Source organism: Cryptomeria japonica, chromosome 10, assembly GCF_030272615.1.
Source record: "Cryptomeria japonica chromosome 10, Sugi_1.0, whole genome shotgun sequence".
Taxonomy (NCBI): Eukaryota; Viridiplantae; Streptophyta; class Pinopsida; order Cupressales; family Cupressaceae; genus Cryptomeria; species Cryptomeria japonica.
Genome location: NC_081414.1, coordinates 177,665,269 through 177,685,961, shown reverse-complemented (window position 1 = coordinate 177,685,961; position 20,693 = coordinate 177,665,269).

Below are 20,693 nucleotides of genomic sequence, written 5' to 3'. Positions count from 1 at the left end.
CTTAAATAAATAAAAATCAGAATATCTTTCTTTGTTTTATGTTTTGTGGAAATGTTCCACCTATCTCATGTTCAAACCTGTTGAGTTGTAAATGTAGATTTAGCCTATCTATGGTACCCTCCTTGTTTTGAACCTCTTATGAGATCTATCTGCTTTATTTATACTATCATATGTGTGTAATGGGTCTGATTCAATGCATCAAAGGTATACCTACCTAGGTTCTGCAGAGCGTGAAGAGTAAAAGGACTCATATCCTTGTTATGTTGCTCAAGCCCTGAAGTGTTTCATAGATTAAAATTGACTATTTCATAGATCAATTGTAGGTGTATTTGGGTTAACCAATTTTGGTCAACAATAAAAATGGCGGCTCTGCTTGGGAAGTAACAGTGTTTGGTAATTGTATTATTCAGTAAGGTTGAGAAAAGTTGTAGTCACCTTGTTGATTATAGTCAAACCCATGAGTCTAGCCAAAATTCATTTGGGGAAGAGTCTTAGAAGTTTACAAATCTGAAAGTTATTTTTAGATTTGGAAGTGTGTATCTTGGAAAGTCTTGTTGCATTGAAATTTATAATATTATGTGACTTTGTTATGTATGGTATGACCTAGAAATCTAAAAGTGTTTCAGAGTGTAGATCAGTGGTTTAAATTTTATTCCTCTTCAAGGAGCTGGTGACTCTATAAGAATGAACCTAAGATTTGGAGGAGTTCTTCAAATCTTCAGTCAAAAGTGAAGTGAACAGTAGTAGTAATTTTTTCTCTAGGTATTCCTCAAGGAATTCGAGAAATAATTATGTTCCTTATAAGATGAAACAATCACCAGAGAAAGGAAAATAAATTTGCACTTTACATAATTCATGTTTTGAAAAAAATTCAATGATAAGTGATGGGAGAAGTGTGTATAATACTGAAAATCAGTGACTGCAGATGTGTTGAAAGGAGTTTTTAAAACAATAAAGACATATCAGTATAGTAATCATTCGGTAATTGTTATAAACTTGATGGATTTAGATGTAGTTCCTAGATCTTAAAATCCTTCGTCAAATCTGAAATAAATTGACAAAGAGATTGCAATATGTCTTCACAAGATCTAGGAGAAGTTTATTTTGTTTGTAAGAAAGAAAGTAGGGAAAAGAAAAGAGGAAGAATCATCATATGTTTTCTATGAAAGTTGTGTAGCTGCATTAAATGAGCTTTCAGCTGATGCTAGACCCCATGAGTCTATTTGGATTGAGTTATTTTTAGAGCTTTATGAGCCTAACTCAATTAACTAGTCTACAACCTTGAGAGAAGAAAGTGTTGCGTGTATTAAAGAAATGATATATGAGATTGAAAGTACTAAATCTGAAAATGTACACAAGTTTGAATATAGTGAGGGAGATGAATTCGTGAGTGGATATGCCTCCTATGATGCAGAAGGTGACTCTTATCCTTAGCATTACAGTGCGGATGTGTATTCAGAGCAAGAAGAAACTTTTGATAACAATAATTGTTCAAATAATCATCAGCCCATTGAAGTTTCAGATCCTGATGATATAGATCACCTTGTTGTTAAGTTCAATCCACAAAATATTTGCAACTAAAGTTATGAAACTATGTTGCAACATATAGCAGCACGTTATGAGCAGCATGATAAAAGCTATGATGTGGATGCAAGTTGTTGTAATGATGAAATAAATGTGCATAGAGACATGAGCATTGCTGATTTAATACCTTTGTCAGATTGGGACAATGTTTACAACTTGGAGGATGAAGCCAACGAAAATGAAAATGAAGAAGGTTCACTAAGTAGTGAACAAATCTCAAAACTCTTAGCTGCTGATCTTCAGAGGTATGCATCTAGTGGTGTATAGGTAGTGATGATGGAGAAGTCTAGTGGCATGTAGGTGGTGATGACATGTTGTACAAGTAGTAATGACATGGCATATAGGTGGTGATTACATGGTGTATAGGTGGTGATGACATTGCAGTCCAACTGGTGAATCAGTGAGGTGTCATCTTAGTGGACCCCGTCAGCGAATCGCAGGCTACCAAGTGGCAGGGCGTTAGGCCAAAAAATTGTGAAAAATAAAAGTTAATAATAAAGTCATGACTATAGTGTAAAATCCAAAAAATTTAAATGATGGTGCACATAAAAAGGATTAATTTGCCCAGAAGTTAATTTTTGGCCAAATATGCAAGCATTATATATCACCGGAAAGCTCTCGGAATAAGGAATGTAGCTATGAAGTTTGTTTCAACAAAATCAGATATTTCAAGAGAAGTTTCCATGGGAAGGAAATGAAATTCAGTTAAGGAAAGAAGACACATGGCATGTTATAATGAAATCTGATCTTTTTCACTCTCCTTCATATTCTTGTTTCTTCTCAATTGTAAGGGTTCCAAAAATTCGGAGAAATGCTCCAGATTTTCATGATTTCCAATTCTGAGTTTTCTTCAAAGTTTATACAGTGCAGTGCTTTTCTTTCGAGTAATAGAGTATCTTTTTGCTGTAAATGTTTTCTGTTGCAAGTCATGTATATGTAAGGCATATATATAGTTTATTGGATTGTCTCTAGGGCTTCTTTGTTTTTAAATTAATCTAGTGTTCAAGGGAGTTTGGGTTTGTTCTCTCAAAGTGGAAGTGTAAGGGTTGTTTTTAGGTACTCTTCAAGGAAGAGTTTAAATTCTATGAGCAATCATTTTGGATTCAGGATAATGTCTGATATGTATGATCCTCTGTCTGAGTTTAGAATGTATTAATGTTAGGCACTAATACAGGGATATCTTTCTTAATAACTTGGATTTGCAATAGAGGTTTTCATTTTCAGTTTGATGTATGACTCTGTTGCCCTTGGATAAGGCACTGGTCTTGCGATTCTGTGGATTCTCAGAGATTTTAAATTAAAAAAATTAGAATATCTTTCATTGTTTTATGTTCTGTTGAAATTTTCCACCTAGCTGACGTTCAAACTTGTTGAGTTGTAAATGCAGGTTTAGCCTATCTATAGTACCCTCCTTGTTTTGAACCTCTTATGAGATCCATCTGCTTTATTGATGTTGTCATATGTGTGTAATGGGTCTGATTCAATGCATCAAAGGTATACCCACCAAGGTTCTACAGAGCATGAAGAGTAGAAGGATTCATATCCTTATTATGTTGTTCAAGCCCTAAAGTGTTTCATAGTTTGAAATTGGCTATTTCATAGATCAATTGTAGGTGTATTTGAGTTAACTAGTTTTGGTGAACAACAAAAATGGTGACTCTGCTCAGGAAGTAACAATGTTTTGTAATTGCATTATTTAGTAAGGTTGAGAAAAGTTGTAGTCACCTTGTTGATTATAGTCAAACCCATGAGTCTAGCCAAAATTCATTTGGGGAAGAGTCTTAGAAGTTTACAAATCTGAAAGTCATTTTTAGATTTGGAAATGTGTATCCTCGAAAGTCTTGTTTCATTGAAATTTAAAATATTATGTGACTCTACTGTGTGTGGTATGACCTAGAAATCTGAAAGTGTTTCAGAGTGTAGATCAGTGTTTTAAACTTTATTTGTCTTCAAGGAGGTGGTGACTCTATAAGAACAAACCTGAGATTTGGAAGAGTTCTTCAAATCTTCAGTTAGAAGTAAAGTGAATAGAAGCAGTAATTTTTTCTCCAGGTATTCCTCAAGGAATTCTTGAAATAATTATGTTCCTTATAAGGTGAAACAATCACCATAGTAAGGAAAATAAATCTGCACTTTACAGACTTGATGTTTTGAAAAAATTTAATCATAAGTGATGGAAGAAGTGTGTATAACTATGAAAATCAGTGACTGCATATGTGTTGAAAGGAGTTTGTAAAATAGTAAAGACATATCAGTATAGTAATCGTTCAGTAACTATTATAAACTTGATGGATTTAGATGTAGTTCCTAGATCTAAAAATCCTTTCTCAAATCTGAAATAAATTGACAAAGAGATTGCAATATGTCTTCAAAAGATCCGCGAGAAGTTTATCTTGTTTTTAAGAAAGAAAGTAGGGAAAAGAAAAGAGGAAGAGTCATCATATGTTTTCTATGAAATATTTATAGCTGCATTAAATGAGCTTTTAGCTGATGCTAGACCCCATGAGTCTATTTGGATTGAGTTATTCTTAGAGCTTGATGAGCTTGACTCAATTAATTGGTCTTCAACCTTGAGAGAAGGAAGTGTTGCATGTATTAAAGAATGGATATATGAGATTGAAAGAACTAAATCTAGAAATGTACACAAGATTGAATACAGTGAGGGAGATGAATCTGTGAGTGGATATGCCTCCTATGATGCGGAAGGTGACTCTTATTCTTAGCATGATAGTGCAAATGTGTATTTAGAGCAAGAAGAAACTTGTGATAACAATAATTGTTCAAATAATCATGAGCCCATTAAGGTTTGAGATCTTGATTATATAGATCACCTTGTCATTACGTTCAATCCACAAAATGTTTGCAACCAAAGTTATGAAACTATGTTGCAACATATAGCAACATCTTATGAGCAGCATGATAAAAGTTGCGATGCCACTGCAAGTTATTGTAATGATGAAATAAATGTGCATAGAGACATGAGCATTGCTAATTTAATACCTTTCTCAGATTGGGACAATGTTTACAGCTCGGAGGATGAAGCCAAGTAAATTGAAAATGAAGAAGAAGTTTCACTAAGTAGTGAAAAAATCTTATAACTCTTAGCTGCTGATCTTTAGAGGTATGCATCCGGTGGTGTGCAGGTAGCGATGATAGATAAGTCCAGTGGTGTACAGGTGGCGATGATGGAGAAGTCTAGTGGTGTACAGGTAGCGATGATGTGGCATACACATTGTGATGACTTGACATATAGGTGGTGATTACATGGCATACAGGTGGCGATGATGTGCTAGTCCAAGTGGCAAATCAATGAGGTGTCATCTTAGTGGACCCTGTCAGCGAATCACAAGCTACCACGTGGCAAGGCATCAGGGCAAAAATGGTGAAAAATCAAAGTTAATAATAAAGTAATGACTATAGTGTAAAATCTAAACAATTAAATGATGGTGCACATAACAAGGATTAATTTGCCCAGAAGTTATTTTTTGGCCAAATATGCATGTATTTTATCACCAGAAAACTCTCAGAATGTGGAATGCACCTATGAAGTTTGTTTCAACAAAAAGCAGATATTTCGAGAGCATTTTCCATGGGAAGGAAATGAAATTCAGTTAGGGAAAGAAGACACATGGCATGTTCTGATGAAGTTTGACTTTTTTACCTCTCTTTGATATTCTGATTTCTTCTGAATTGTAAGGGTTCCAGAAATTTAGAGAAATAATCCTAATTTTCATGGTATCCAATTTGATTTTTCTTCCAACTTTGTATAGTGTAGTTCTTTTCTTTCAAGTAATAGAGTATCTTTTTGTTGTAAATGTTTTCTATTGCAAGTCACATATATGTAAGGCATATATACAGTTTATTCGATTGTCTCTAGGCCTTCTCTGTTATTCAATAAATCCAGTCTTCAAGTGAGTTTGGATTTGTCCTCTAAAAGTGGGAGTGTAAGGGTTGTCTTTAGGTACTCTTCAACGAAGAGTTTAAATTCTATGAGCAATCATTTTGGATTCAGGATAATGTCTAGATATGTATGATCCTCTGTCTGAGTTTAGAATGTATTAATGTTAGGCACTAATACAGGGATATCTTTCTTAATAACTTGGATTTGCAATAGAGGTTTTCATTTTCAGTTTGATGTATGACTCTGTTGCCCTTGGATAAGGCACTGGTCTTGCGATTCTATGGATTCTCAGAGATTTTAAATTAAAAAAATTAGAATATCTTTCATTGTTTTATGTTCTATTGAAATTTTCCACCTAGCTCATGTTCAAACTTGTTGAGTTGTAAATGCAGGTTTAGCCTATCTATAGTACCCTCCTTGTTTTGAACCTCTTATGAGATCCATCTGCTTTATTGATGTTGTCATATGTGTGTAATGGGTCTGATTCAATGCATCAAAGGTATACCCACCAAGGTTCTGCAGAGCATGAAGAGTAGAAGGATTCATATCCTTATTATGTTGTTCAAGCCCTGAAGTGTTTCATAGATTGAAATTGGCTATTTCATAGATCAATTGTAGGTGTATTTGAGTTAACTAGTTTTGGTGAACAACAAAAATGGTGACTCTACTCAGGAAGTAACAATGTTTTGTAATTGCATTATTCAGTAAGGTTGAGAAAAGTTGTAGTCATCTTGTTGATTATAGTCAAACCCATGAGTCTAGCCAAAATTCATTTGGGGAAGAGTCTTAGAAGTTTACAAATCTGAAAGTCATTTTTAGATTTGGAAGTGTGTATCCTCGAAAGTCTTGTTTCATTGAAATTTAAAATATTATGTGAATCTACTGTGTGTGGTATGACCTAGAAATCTGAAAGTGTTTCAGAGTGTAGATCAGTGTTTTAAACTTTATTTGTCTTCATGGAGGTGGTTAAGAATAAACCTGAGATTTGGAGGAGTTCTTCAAATCTTCAGTTAGAAGTAAAGTGAATAGAAGCAGTAATTTTTTCTCCAGGTATTCCTCAAGGAATTCTTGAAACAATTATGTTCCTTATAAGGTGAAACAATCACCATAGAAAGGAAAATAAATCTGCACTTCACATACTTCATGTTTTGAAAAAATTTAATCATAAGTGATGGAAGAAGTGTGTATAATTATGAAAATCAGTGACTGCATATGTGTTGAAAGAAGTTTGTAAAATAGTAAAGACATATCAGTATAGTAATCATTCAGTAACTATTATAAACTTGATGGATTTAGATGTAGTTCCTAGATCTAAAAATCCTTTGTCAAATCTGAAATAAATTGACAAAGAGATTGCAATATGTCTTCAAAAGATCCGGGAGAAGTTTATCTTGTTTTTAAGAAAGAAAGTAGGGAAAAGAAAAGAGGAAGAGTCATCATATGTTTTCTATGAAATATTTATAGCTGCATTAAATGAGCTTCCAGCTGATGCTAGACCCCATGAGTCTATTTGGATTGAGTTATTCTTAGAGCTTGATGAGCTTGACTCAATTAATTGGTCTTCAACCTTGAGAGAAGGAAGTGTTGCATGTATTAAAGAATGGATATATGAGATTGAAATAACTCAATCTAGAAATGTACACAAGATTGAAAATAGTGAGGGAGATGAATCTATGAGTGGATATGCCTCCTATGATGCAGAAGGTGACTCTTATTCTTAGCATGATAGTGCGAATGTGTATTTAGAGCAAGAAGAAACTTGTGATAACAATAATTGTTTAAATAATCATGAGCCCATTAAGGTTTGAGATCCTGATTATATAGATCACCTTGTTGTTACGTTCAATCCACAAAATGTTTGCAACCAAAGTTATGAAACTATGTTGCAACATATAGCAGCATCTTATGAGCAGCATGATAAATATTGTGATGCCGATGCAAGTTGTTGTAATGATGAAATTAATATGCATAGAGACATGAGCATTGCTGATTTAATACCTTTCTCAGATTGGGACAATGTTTACAGCTTGGAGGATGAAGCCAAGTAAATTGAAAATGAAGAAGAAGTTTCACTAAGTAGTGAAAAAATCTTATAACTCTTAGCTGTTGACCTTTAGAGGTATGCATCCGGTGGTGTGCAGGTAGCGATGATGGATAAGTCCAGTGGCGTACAGGTGGCGATGATGGAGAAGACTAGTGCTGTATAGGTAGCGATGATGTGGCATACAAGTTGCGATGACTTGGCATATAGGTGGTGACTACATGGCATATAAGTGGCGATGATGTGCCAGTCCAAGTGGCAAATCAGTGAGGTGTCATCTTAGTGGACCCTATCAGCGAATCACAAGCTACCATGTGGTAGGGCATCAAGGCAAAAAATGGTGAAAAATCAAAGTTAATAATAAAGTAATGACTATAGTATAAAATCTAAAAATTTAAATGATAGTTCACATAACAAGGATTAATTTGCCCAGAAGTTAATTTTTGGCCAAATATACAAGTATTTTATCACCGGAAAACTCTCAGAATGAGGAATGCAGCTATGAAGTTTGTTTCAACAAAAATCAAATATTTCGAGAGCAGTTTCCATGGGAAGGAAATGAAATTCAGTTAGGGAAAGAAGACACATGGTATGTTCTGATGAAGTTTGACCTTTTTACCTCTGCTTGATATTCCCATTTCTTCTGAATTGTAAGGGTTCCAGAAATTTAGAGAAATACTCCTAATTTTCATGGTTTCCAATTTGATTTTTCTTCCAACTTTGTATAGTGTAGTTCTTTTCTTTCAAGTAATAGAGTATCTTTTTGCTGTAAATGTTTTCTATTGCAGGTCACAAATATGTAAGGCATATATACAGTTTATTGGATTGTCTCTAGGCCTTCTCTGTTTTTCAATAAATCCAGTGTTCAAGTGAGTTTGGGTTTGTCCTCTTAAAGTGGGAGTGTAAGGGTTGTCTTTAGGTACTCTTCAAGGAAGAGTTTAAATTCTATGAGTAATCATTTTGCATTCAGGATAATGTCTAGATATGTATGATCCTCTATCTGAGTTTAGAATGTATTAATGTCAAGCATTAATACAAGGATATCTTTCTTAATAAATTGCATTTGCAATCGAGGTTTTCATTTTTAGTTTGATGTATGACTCTATTGCCCTTGGATAAGGCACTAGTCTTGCGATTCCGGGGATTCTCAGAGATTTTAAATAAAAAAAATCAGAATATCTTTCTTTGTTTTATGTTCTATTGAAATTTTCCACCTAGCTGATGTTCAAACTTGTTGAGTTGTAAATGCAAGTTTAGCCTATCTATAGTACCCTCCTTGTTTTGAACCTCTTATGAGATCCATCTCCTTTATTGATGCTATCATATGTGTGTAATGGGTCTGATTCAATGCATCAAAGGTATACCCGCCTAGGTTTTGCAGAGCATGAAGAGTAGAAGGATTCATATCCTTATTATGTTGTTCAAACCCTGAAGTGTTTCATAGATTGAAATTGGCTATTTCATAGATCAATTGCAGGTGTATTTGGGTTAACCAGTTTTGGTGAACAACAAAAATGGTGACTCTACTCAGGAAGTAACAATGTTTTGTAATTGCATTATTCAGTAAGGTTGAGAAAATTTGTAGTCACCTTGTTGATTATAGTCAAACCCATGAGTCTAGCCAAAATTCATTTGGGGAAGAGTCTTAGAGGTTTACAAATCTGAAAGTCATTTTTAGATTTGGAAGTGTGTATCCTGGAAAGTCTTGTTTCATTGAAATTTAAAATATTATGTGACTCTACTGTGTGTGGTATGACCTAGAAATCTGAAAGTGTTTCAGAGTGTAGATCAATGTTTTAAACTTTATTTGTCTTCAAGGAGGTGGTGACTCTATAAGAACAAACCTTAGATTTGGAGGAGTTCTTCAAATCTTCAGTCAGAAGTGAAGTGAATAGAAGCAGTAATTTTTTCTCCAGGTATTCCTCATGGAATTCTTGAAATAATTATGTTCCTTATAAGGTGAAACAATCACCATAGTAAGGAAAATAAATCTGTACTTTACAGACTTCATGTTTTGAAAAAATTTAGTCATAAGTGATGGAAGAAGTGTGTATAATTATGAAAATTAGTGACTGCATATGTGTTGAAAGGAGTTTGTAAAATAGTAAAGACATATCAGTATAGTAATCATTCAGTAACTATTATAAACTTGATGGATTTCGATGTAGTTCCTAGATCTTAAAACGCTTTGTCAAATCTAAAATAAACTGACAAAGAGATTGCAATATGTCTTCAAAAGATCCGGGAGAAGTTTATCTTGTTTTTAAGAAATAAAGTAGGGAAAAGAAAAGAGGAAGAGTCATCATATGTTTTCTATGAAATATTTATAGCTACATTAAATGAGCTTTCAGCTGATGCTAGACCCCATGAGTCTATTTGGATTGAGTTATTCTTAGAGCTTGATGAGCTTGACTCAATTAATTGGTCTTCAACCTTGAGAGAAGGAAGTGTTGCATGTATTAAAGAATGGATATATGAGATTGAAAGAACTCAATCTGGAAATGTACACAAGATTGAATATAGTGAGGGAGATGAATCTGTGAGTGGATATGCCTCTTATGATGTGGAAGGTGACTCTTATTCCTAGCATGATAGTGTGAATGTGTATTTAGAGCAAGAAGAAACTTGTGATAACAATAATTGTTTAAATAATCATGAGCCCATTAAGGTTTGAGATCTTGATTATATAGATCACCTTGTTGTTACGTTCAATCCACAAAATGTTTGCAACCAAAGTTATGAAACTATGTTGCAACATATAGCAGCATCTTATGAGCAGCATGATAAATATTGTGATGCCGATGCAAGTTGTTGTAATGATGAAATTAATATGCATAGAGACATGAGCATTGCTGATTTAATACCTTTCTCAGATTGGGACAATGTTTACAGCTTGGAGGATGAAGCCAAGTAAATTGAAAATGAAGAAGAAGTTTCACTAAGTAGTGAAAAAATCTTATAACTCTTAGCTGTTGACCTTTAGAGGTATGCATCCGGTGGTGTGCAGGTAGCGATGATGGATAAGTCCAGTGGCGTACAGGTGGCGATGATGGAGAAGACTAGTGCTGTATAGGTAGCGATGATGTGGCATACAAGTTGTGATGACTTGGCATATAGGTGGTGACTACATGGCATATAAGTGGCGATGACGTGCCAGTCCAAGTGGCAAATCAGTGAGGTGTCATCTTAGTGGACCCTATCAGCGAATCACAAGCTACCATGTGGTAGGGCATCAAGGCAAAAAATGGTGAAAAATCAAAGTTAATAATAAAGTAATGACTATAGTATAAAATCTAAAAATTTAAATGATAGTTCACATAACAAGGATTAATTTGCCCAGAAGTTAATTTTTGGCCAAATATACAAGTATTTTATCACCGGAAAACTCTCAGAATGAGGAATGCAGCTATGAAGTTTGTTTCAACAAAAATCAGATATTTCGAGAGCAGTTTCCATGGGAAGGAAATGAAATTCAGTTAGGGAAAGAAGACACATGGTATGTTCTGATGAAGTTTGACCTTTTTACCTCTGCTTGATATTCCCATTTCTTCTGAATTGTAAGGGTTCCAGAAATTTAGAGAAATACTCCTAATTTTCATGGTTTCCAATTTGATTTTTCTTCCAACTTTGTATAGTGTAGTTCTTTTCTTTCAAGTAATAGAGTATCTTTTTGTTGTAAATGTTTTCTATTGCAGGTCACATATATGTAAGGCATATATACAGTTTATTGGATTGTCTCTAGGCCTTCTCTATTTTTCAATAAATCCAGTGTTCAAGTGAGTTTGGGTTTGTCCTCTAAAAGTGGGAGTGTAAGGGTTGTCTTTAGGTACTCTTCAAGAAAGAGTTTAAATTCTATGAGCAATCATTTTGCATTCAGGATAATGTCTAGATATGTATGATCCTCTATCTGAGTTTAGAATGTATTAATGTCAGGCATTAATACAAGGATATCTTTCTTAATAAATTAGATTTGCAATCGAGGTTTTCATTTTCAGTTTATTGTATGACTTTTTTGCCCTTGGATAAGGCACTAGTCTTGCAATTCTAGGGATTCTTAGAGATCTGAAATAAAAGAAAATTAGAACATCTTTCTTTGTTTTAAGTTCTATGGAAATGTTCCACCTATCTCATGTTCAAACTTGTTGAGTTGTAAATGCATATTTAGCCTATCTATAATACCCTCCTTGTTTTGAACCTCATATGAGATCTATCTACTTTATTGATGCTGTCATATGTGTGTAATGGGTCTGATTAAATGCATCAAAGGTATACCCACCTAGGTTTCACAGAGCCAGAAGAGTAGAGGGATTCATATGCTTGTTATGTTGTTCAACCCCTAAAGTGTTTCATAGATTGAAATTGACTATTTTATAGATCAATTGCAAGTTTATTTGGGTTAACTAGTTTTGGTGAACAACATATACTACTGTAGATAATATGTGTATACAAATGGGGTCTACACATGCAGAAAGGCCAATCGCATAGAGCTCACTAGCTACAATTGGATGTTCAAATCCAATGATAATGTACTACACAAAATAGCATCTGCAATGCTGGATTCAGTATCGGTTAAGCTCTAAACATGAGTGCCAATAACCTTCCTTCAACCTTCAAATAATGTCTGTGTGATTTACATAAGGATCTTCTTATCTCTACTCTTCAAAATATACTCACACCTTTTTCATATCTCACAAATGAGATATTGCAATCATTTATACAAAACCTAAGACCACGTGATGAGGTTGACTCTCTAAAGATATTACAATTAAATTAATTACAAATAAGTCTTGATATGTTGACTCAATACAATTACATATTAACCAATCAATAAACCATCTCCATAATGTGACGTGGTGATCTAGAATCAGACATCACATATCGGTCCATAACCTAGACCTATTTGCCAATAAAGGCTAATCTGTCAAGCTGATTAGACCAATAAGAAAAACAACAAATCCAAACTTCCAATCCATGTCTTTGACATAACCAAATGATCTCCATATGAATCTAACAAATCATCATCATTCTTAGTGAACAATATATCCTACTAGTGAATAATATACCAATGACTATGTATAATCCAATATCCATGTCGGGATCACAATGTGTCGGTGCAACAACAAACCAATATAGCCATAGAGCCTAAACAACAATGTAAACCTCCAAGAAGACAAGTGTTGACATCAATGACAAAACCAGTGCAACAAATGATGAAGTCATGCATAATACCAACACTCAAACCTATTGTGACCCTAATGGTATCCTTGGTAATCTTAAATGGCCACATCAACCACATGAGTTCATCATGCATCTAACTCAAAACATATCAAACCCATTCTTTCTCCTTAAACAATGGCAACTTGATAAATTGAATGAAATCTTTTGTCTCTAATACTTTATACTCAACTTTGATGTTATAGTCTTCATCTCTGAGATGATTCATGAAAAATTTTACCAAATGAAAGCTCCTAAGTTCATCCAGATTCACATGAATGTATGCCCCAACATCTTCAACATTAAGAATGTGATACTAAATAGATGAAAAAGAACCAAGGGGATCTACCTCAATATATTTAAATCGATGTTTCTTAAACATAGGGTGACGCCTCTCAACAATATCTACAACCATTGGAGTAGCCCTTTTTCAATAATTTTAAATTGAAAGGCTTCATAGACAAATATCTTTTTCACTACATTAGGATTTTCTACAAAAATCTTCCTACAACATTAATCCCTAGGAAATATTCTTGCAAAGCACTCTTAACGTATTTCTCTTCAAATGCAAAGTGATAAATGAGAAGGCTAAGTTACCTTTTATCATTTGTCCATCTAACTTGTTCATGTAATAAATGTACTTGCCCTAAACCTTCTGAATACCTTCTCTTCTCAGACTATTTTATAAAAATTCCTCTACGGATCTTAAATTTCTTCCAAAAATCCTTCCAACTCATCTGCAATACCCCAATACATCTTCTATCAATCTTCCAGATTTAAGCACCAACTACTAGCAGTGGGTAATAGAATTTTCATGAAAAGTCCCTGTAGGCTAGACTGAAGGACACAAATGGACAGTGAGAGGGGGGTAAATAAGTGAATTTCAAAAATTCAAGTTTAGTTGTGTAGATTTTAAAAATGTAATGCAAACATGAACATACTATTGACATTATGTGAACCAGCATGAGCCTTATGTAAATTGGCATGAAGACATAATGATATTGTATGTTTTCATTGATGTCAATATGAGACATGGTAAGAATCGGCACATGTGATAGGTGAAGAGAGAGGAACCGGCATATGTATGAACCAGTTTATATGCCAAGTGAAGTGGCACATTTGTTCAAGGTGAACTGACATGTAGTTATGTGAACCGGCACATGGAAGTAGTGTATGGTTACCAAGTTGTAGGTAGCTTCCACTTCAGGGTTTCTGATTGGAGCAACTCAAGTGACTCAATTAGTAATCTTCATGTGATGAGTTAGCAGTATGATGGAGGATAGATTGTGTTGCCACGTAAGCTCTATGTGCCTGAAGAATCTTGCATGAAGAAGACTATTCCTTTCCACCTTAGGAAAGTGCGAAGTCTGTAAAATGGTGATAATGTGTGATGGGTTATCAGCCACCATGAAAATGGTGAATAATGAACAATGGAGAATGTCTTGAGATCAATTCAAGATTGCTACATTTAATACAGTATGATTCAACGGTCAGGATCAAACCGTTTGAATTGCTTAACCTAACAGGTTTAGGGTTTAGGGTTTTTGCTACCAGCTTGTATGTTTCCTATAAGGTCGATGTTGGGTTTCTATCTGAGGTTGTTGGCAAAAGTTGTGAGTGTGTATCCAAGGAAAGTGATACGAGATTCTTGCAAGACCATAGGAGAGAAGAGATACCTACAAAGAGAATGTGCAGAAGGAAAAGAGGAGCCTAAACAGATCTGCATTAGCATTAATTGCTGTTAATAGATCATTGTAATACCTATTCATTTCTAACCACCTCAACAGTTGTAAAATCCCCTAACAAGGTAGCCTTAACTAGCTTGATTCAAAATCCCTTAAATCAGGTGGTCTTAACTAGCTTGTTTCAAATCCCTTAACTGGGTAACTCGAAGCTAATGAGTTTTGAGAAGCTAGAGAAGCTTAGGAGATCCTTTCAACTATTGAGTTCTTAAAATCCTCTAACAAGGTGACCCTATTGTGTTTAACTCTTAACCGGGTATCCCTTAATTGGGTGATCCTTAATAGGATCGGTTCCTACCAGAACCTATTGTAATGTTCTTAATCGGACAAGGCTCCTAACAGAGTAGACTTCTAAAGAGTTCAAAAAGTAGCTTGTGGGTATTCATCCCCACTGTGGTTTTTCCTATTTGGGTTTCCACATGAAAAATATGTGTGTCATGTGAAATGTCTTTGTCTTGTGATGCTTTATTTTATCTGTTATGCACATGAAGGTTCTATGTTTAATGCCTATCTATAAAACATATTGAACTCACTGTTGTGAAGATTTGATGGTTAAGTCTACTAGTTTGTGCATGTGAATATTATGATAATGTGGTATTGAGATAAGAGAAAAGCTTATTGGGTGACCGGTTCATGACTGATTGAGTTATACTGGATGTTACCGATTGCACTCTATTTTATCGGTATTTCTGTTTATCAGTCATTTAGAGTGTTTGCTATCAAACTGATTTTGGACTGTATTTGTGTTTGCACTAATTCACCCACCCCCTCTCAGTACTAGTTTGGTACTCGTGGTTCATCATTGAGTTATCAATTAGTATTAGAGCACTTCAGGTCCTCTGTGTTGCAAGCTTAACCGCTTAAGGAAAAGATCCTAGCCAAATGATGAAGAGGGAAGGTCCAAAGTTCAACAGGGAAAACTTTGGTATATGGAAGGATAGGATGAAGATATTCATCAAAAGCATGGGTGTTCAACACTAGAGTTATGTTGAAAATGTATATGTTGTTCCTACCAGTACTCTCACTGATGACCAAAAGAGAGAGATACAAGAAAATGGGCAAGTCATGGAAGCCCTCATCAGTAGTCTTTTTGACATTGAGTTCATTGATGTTTAGGACAAGGAAAATCCCAAAGAGGTATGGGATGCTCTTGAAAATATCTATGGTGGTAATAAGCATGTAAAACGGGCTAAGGAAGAGAGCCTGAGAGGAAAGTTTGAAGACATGTGAATGGCTGAAGGAGAGACCATTCAACAGTATGGAATAAGAATCAAAATAGTTGTTGGATAAATAAAGAGTGCAGGTGGCAAAATAGAAGATTCCACTATGGTAAGTAAAGTCCTGAGATCCTATTGCCAGTCTATGCAATAAGGGTTGCTGCTATTTAGGAGTTGAGATCAATAGACAAGTCTAAGGCATCCTTAGACTCCATCATAGCCAAGTTGACAGCCTATGAGATGAATAGTTTTGATGGTAGTGTTCAAAAGTCAGAATCGGTTTTTAAAGCTTCTGCTATACCATCCAAAAAAGGAAAAGAGGCTAGCACTAGTGGGGAACCTAGTTAGAATAGAGAAATGAAAGATGAAGAGTTTCTGATAGAATTTGAAGCTCTTCTAGCTAGGAGATTCCAAAAAGGAACTGGTAAATACAAAGGTAAGCTACCTTTGAAATGTTTCTCCTGCAACCAGATAGGACATATTGCTATGAACTATCCTAACAGTGACAACAAGGACAAACTAGAAAGGTTCAAGAAATTCAAAGGAGGAAATTGGAGAAATTGTTTTACGGCAGTTGATGAAGGTGTCACAGATGAGGAATCAGAAGATGAAGAAAATGAAGACATTGTGTTTGTTGTTGTAAAGGAAGATGTGGAAAACAAGAAGGCTCTTGTCTCCTAGTTTGAAAATTCAAATGAATGGATCATTGACAGTGGCTGTTCTCACCATATGATTGAGGATTGGAGCAAGTTTCTATCCTTGGAAGAGTATGATGGTGGTGTGGTTCACTTTGGCAATGATGCACCTTGCATGGTCAAAGGCAGAGGGTCCATCTCTTTGAATGGAAAGAGTAGTGCTAACAATGTGTACTGGGTTGATGGTCTCAAACATAACCTTCTAAGTGTTGCCCAACTAAATGATAGTGGTCTCACTTTGCAATTCAAGAATGGAGTTTGCAGAATCAAAGGTAAAGATGGTAAATTGGTAGCCACCGGCATGCAGACTAAAGGTAACCTATTTCATCTGAATGCAAATATAAGTACATGTCTAATGGCTAAGATTGATGATAGTTGGATATGGCATAGGAGATTCTGCCATGTGAACTTTGACAACATTGTGAAGGCTAGTAAGATCAAGGCAGTTAGAGGGTTGCCAGTGTTGAGCAAACCGGATAATACCTTATGTAGAGAATGTCAATTGGGGAAAATGTCTTCCTTAACCTTTAAAGGTAAATCTTTCACTACTAACAACTTGCTTGATCTTGTGCATACTGATTTATGTGGTCCTATGAAAACTAGAAGTGTGCAGGGTGATAGGTACTTCATGATTCTCACTGATGACTACTCAAGAATGATGTGGGTCACATTCTTGAAAGACAAGTCTAAAGCTTTTGGGAAATTCAAAGCATTCAAAGCATTACTGGAGAAGGAAACCGACAAAAGGATCAAATGTCTTAGAACTGATCAAGGAGGGGAATTCACTTCCAGTGAATTTAACAAGTATTGTGAAGAATTTGGCATCAAAAGATAGCTGTCTACCCCCCAGACTCCACAGTAGAATGGCCTAGTAGAGAGGAATAACTAGACTATGGTTGAAGAAGCTAGGACTATGTTGATCCAAGGAAATGTTGCTCACACCTTTTGGAGAGAAGCGGTGAGCACTGCAGTTTACACTATGAACTGAGTACTCATCAAAAAGGGTAAGGACAAAACTCCTTATGAGTATTGGACCGGTAAGACCCCTATGGTAAACTACTTGAAGGTATTTGGTAGCAAATGTTACATCAAGAGGAGTGAACACCAGGGCAAATTTGAAGCAAAATGTGATGAAGGAATATTTCTAGGATATTCCACCAAGAGTAAAGCTTTCAAGTGCTACAACAATAGGGCTCAGAGAATTATGGAAAGCATCAATGTAAGAGTTGATGAATCCTCTGAGAAGATTGAGAAAACCAGTAATGAGCAAGTTGTAAATGAACCAGTTGCAACCTTCTGGGAACCGGTTGTCAGTCAACCAAGTACCAGTAACAATTTCCTGAACTGGTGAATGCTGATACTGATGAAGATGAGGATGAAGAAGAAAAGAAAGAAGAACCAATTAAGACCATTCCTTGGTATGTCAAGTTGAATCATGATCCCAAGTAGATCATAGGTGATAAGGATGTAGGAATCCTTACCAGAAGAAAGATCAAAGAAAACTTATGTATGATCTCTGAATTTGAGCCTAAATCATTCAAAGAGGCTCATAATGATGAAGATTGGATCAAGGCAATGGAAGAAGAACTTGACCAGATAGAGAAAAATGGTACATGGTCCTTGGTACCCAGACCAGAGCATAAAAATGTCATTGGCACCAAATGGGTGTTCAGAAATAAGTTGAATGAGGATGGCACAATGATTAGGAATAAAGCTAGACTAGTATGCAAAGGATATGCTCAAGAAGAAGGTGAAGACTATGAGGAAACCTTTTCTCTTGTAGCCAGATTAGAAGGAGTTCATATGCTTCTTGCATATGCAGCTTTTAAGAGATTCAAGGTATATCAAATGGATATAAAATCCACATTCCTAAATGGTGTACTTGAAGAGGAAGTGTATATTGAGCAACTAGATGGGTTTACCCTATCTGAAGATAGTGACATGGTATGTAGGCTACACAAAGCATTATATGGTCTAAAGCAAGCACCTAGGGCATGGTATGGGCACCTACATTCCCATCTTGTGAAGATTGGATTTGAGAGAACAAGTGAAGATAGTAATATCTACTTGAAGTCTGAAGGAGATCAGATCGTGATCTATGAAGTTTTTGTTGATGACATTATCTTTGGAGGAGATGACAAGATGAGTCATGAGTTTGCTAATGAAATGAAGAAAGCATTTGAGATGTCACTCGTAGGGGAGATTAAGTTCTTCATTGGACTAGAGATCTAGCAGATGAATGATGGAATCTTCATCTTTTAGTCCAAATATGTCAAAGAGGTATTGAAGAATTTTGGCATGGAAGATAGCAAACCAGTTGGTACACTAATGGTGACCAGTTGCAAATTGATAAAGGAGGATGATTCTGCACTAGTTGATGAGAAGGAATACCAATCAATGATTGGTAAGTTACATTATGTAGTGCATAGCAGATCGGATATTGTACATGCAGTTGGCATCACTGCAAGGTTCCAGAAGAGTCCAAGAGAATCTCACTTGAGTGCAGTCAAGCGGATTCTTAGGTATCTGAAGGGAACAATTGACTATGGATTGTGGTACCCATACAACAATAATTTCAATCTGAAAGTATTCACAGATGCTGATTGGGCCGGTAATGTGGATGATCAGAAGAGCACAAGCAGTGGTGCATTCTTTCTTGGTGGTAGATTGGTCTCATGGATGAGTAAAAAGCAGAGTTGCATCTCTCAGTCTACAGTGGAAGCAGAGTATGTTGCAGCTTTCATGAACTGCACTCAGGCAATCTAGATGAAGCATGTATTGGAAGGCTTCAAGATCCCTGTATTTGAACTAGTAAGTGTATTCTGTGATAACACAAGTGCTATCAATATATCAAAGAATCCAGTTTTACATTCTAGAACCAAGCATTTTGAGCTTAAGTATCATTTCTTAAGGGAAAAGGTTTAGAAGAAAGAGATTGCACTGGAGCATGTGTCCAGTAAGGAGCAGTTAGCAGACATATTCACCAAGCCTCTCCCAAAGAAAACATTTGTGCATTTGAGAGATGAATTAGGGGTATTGCCCCTTCAGGAGGTGAACTAAAAGTGATTGTTCCACATCAGTCAGGTACTGAAAAGACAAATCTTCTGTTGATTGGTGTGTTTATGGATGCTACTCCTTAGGGGGAGCAGTATGATGAAATAGAGATGATTGTACCTCCACTTTGGCATTGTCGTCAAAGGGGGAGGAGTGAGAGTGAAGTGAAAAGATATCTGTAGCAAATGGGGAGAAGATGTGAAGAAGAAAAGATATCTATAGCAAATGGGGAGAAGATGTGAAGCAGAGAAGATATCTTTTGTATATTGCCATCGATGCCAAAGGGGGAGATTGTTGGCATTATGTGAACTGGCATGAGCGTTATGTAAATTGGCATGAAGACATAATGATATTATATGTTGTCATTGATGTCAATATGAGACATGGTAAGAACCAGCACATGTGATAGGTGAAGAGAGAGGAACCAACATATGTATGAACCGGTTTATATGCCAAGTGAAGCAGCACATTTGTTCAAGGTGAACCGGCATGTAGTTATGTGAACCGGCACATGGAAGCACTATATGGTTACCAGGTTGTAGGTAGCTTCCACTTCAGGGTTTCTAGTTGGAGCAACTCAAGTGACTCAATCAGTAATCTTCATATGATGAGTTAATAGTATGATGGAGGACAAGTTGTGTTGCCATGTAAGCTCTATGCATGTGAAGAATCTTGCATGAAGAAGACTATTCCTTTCCACCTCAGGAAAGTGCGAAGTCTGTAAAATGGTTATAATGCGTGATGGGTTATCAATCGCCATGAAAACGGTGGATAATGGATGATGGAGAATGTCTTGAGATCAATTCAAGATTGTTGCATTTAATACAGTATGATTCAACGGTCAGGATCAAATTGTTTGAATTGCTTAACCTAACAGGTTTAGGGTTTAGGGTTTTTGCTACCAACTTATATGTTTCCTATAAGGTCAATGCTAGGTTTCTATCTGAGTTTGTTGGCAAAAGTTGTGTGTGTATCCAATGAAAGTGATACAAGATTCTTGCCAAACTGTAGGAGAGAAGAGAGACCTGCAAAGATAATGTATAGAAGGAAAAGAGGAGCCTAAAAAGATCTGCATTAGCATTAAGTGCTATTAACATATCATTGTAATACCTATTGATTTCTAACCACCTCAATAGCTGTAAAATCCCCTAACAGGGTAGCCTTAATTGGCTTGATTCAAAATCCCTTAAATCGGGTGGTCTTAACTAGCTTGTTTTGAATCCCTTAACTGGGTAACTCGAAGCT